A 2,395-nucleotide genomic window follows, 5' to 3' on the forward strand; every position below is an offset into this window, starting at 1 on the left:
AGTTGAGAGGTGTGTGTGCATATCTGTACGAACGACTTCTTTGTAGCGTTGCAAATCTTACCTCTTACTTACCCATGTTTACCTCCTAGGGAGAAGGTGTCACAAGATGCAAAACTGCACATGAAATGAACTAGTACAGCAGCGAGGGAAAAGATGACACAGCATTAGTTAAATGTCAGATATCATAAGTCACCTATCTGCACACCCGGCGCAAATTACTTTGGGGAATACATCGAACTTGATTCTCTTAAGCATGACAAGTGTAAATTAGGAGAATTGTAGTTGGTTGGCCTCCACTCTCAGTTGCCTAGCAGCATACTCTGATGCAAATTCAAAGTCACTTTGTTTCCTATTGTTGAGAGGCTCAGGGAAAAAAAATCCCTTCTGCATCAAAGCTTTCCGTGAATACAAACAGGGGAGAGCAATACTCTGTCCTCCTACACAAATTGGGCTTTTACATTTACATCGCATTGTATTGTAATCACGAATGTGTTGCTGAAATGGAGCGTACTGTAAGTGGCGTTTGTCAGTACATGCACACACACACACATGTGGAAGAGTGGGTGGATTAACATCACCATAGTGATCACACTGTGTCAGGCTTTTGCAAACCACAAATCTTAGGCAGTAAGCACCTGTTCTAAAGTATCATACAAGTGTTTTCTTTCGTTCTTGCATATATGTTGGAGCACATAGTTTTGTCGTTTATGTATAAAGATGCATCAATGAACAATATGACAGTTTCTTTCTCTAATGCCTGTCCAAAGACAAGAGTTCAAATTCAGAGCATGTGCTTTAACTTGCATCTTGTTTAAAAAAAAAAAATGCCTAAATGTTGATTTCATTGGGGCACTTATATGAAATGAAAATTCTATAATTATTAACTCACTCTCATGCATTTAAACCTGTATGCATTTCTTTCTTCTGTGAAACATAAATGAAGATATTTTAAAGAATGCTGGTAACCAAACAAGTTTATACTAAGTTATAAATGAGCAATATCACTACTTCCTTCCGCCATGGATTCAATTCTCAAGTTACCAGTTTAACAGCTGAGCCCAAGCCTCATCTAATACGAAAAAAATGACATTTTAGAACTAGTAATGAAGGAACATTGAGTTACTTTATTGAAGGATTATTACTGTATTAAAAACTCACTGTATTATGTAGAGTATAGTAAGAGAGAGATGGACTGAGAAAGTGTGATTATCTGAATCTGATACAGCATATTCACAATAAAACTTTAGTTTGAATATCCACTGAGCTAAGCGATATCTTTGTCGTACTGTCCTTTCATCTGTTAAATGTGATTTTGCTCATTGCATTTGCTGGCTGCGCCTTACAAGGTGTTACTGAAAGTAAAAATAACTTGCTTGTTTACACCCCTGTTTCACCCTATTTCAGTATGAAAGTCTTTACTTCTGACTCACTCATAAAACAGTCTCTTGTTGCCATATAATAGCGGCACAATGAAACTAATCACCATCACGAACACACACACCGTTTCCCAATATTAAACTATTATTGATATAAAATATTAATTATTAAATAATAATATTTAATAAACAACAACAGCCATCATAAAATTTGCTGGGCAAATCAGTCAAAAGTACAAAGGCAGCGATCTGATATAATTAAATTTACATTAAATATAAAGTGATGAGATTTTGCCCCTAGCCAAAACTATTTGTTCTGGAATAACAAGATTAATAATAGATTAATGAGACACGGTCCACTTTTGTATGGAGAGCATTATGAATACTCTTGAAACATGTGACCGTGGACCACAGACCCAGTCATAAGGGTCAATCTTGAATGAAGATTGCAAAATGTAAACTGAAAGCTGAAAAAATAAGCTTTCCATTGATGTATGGTTTCTTATGATAGCACGATATCTGGCCGAGATACAGCTATTTAAATATCTGGAATCTGCAAAAAAAAAAGTTGTCCAAATTAAGTTCTTAGCAATGCATATTGCTAATCAAAAATTAAGTTTTGATATATGTACCATAGTAAATTTACAATATATCTTCATGGAACATGATCTTTACTTAATATCCTAATGATTTTTGGCATATATACCAATATACAAATATACCCATGCTACTTTAGACTGGTTTTGTGGTTCAGGGTTACATATCTCCTTTGGGTGTAGAACATCATGGTAAGTAAATAATGACAGTATTTTGTGAGTAAGCTATCCTTTTTTTGTGTCATATTTCATTTGCTGGAACCTTCTGGACTGCTTTGTTTATTTTGTGTCAACTGCAGTTAAATATATGCTGCTACATTACACAAAGTAAACAAGGACGGTACTCTAAGCAAGAGTCTAGGCATTCATTTTCCACCAGCTATGGGGGAAGTGATGTTGCTGTGATGTTCTTTGGCAATCTCC

The sequence above is a fragment of the Labeo rohita genome, chromosome 21 (assembly GCF_022985175.1).
Source record: "Labeo rohita strain BAU-BD-2019 chromosome 21, IGBB_LRoh.1.0, whole genome shotgun sequence".
NCBI classification, from domain to species: Eukaryota; Metazoa; Chordata; class Actinopteri; order Cypriniformes; family Cyprinidae; genus Labeo; species Labeo rohita.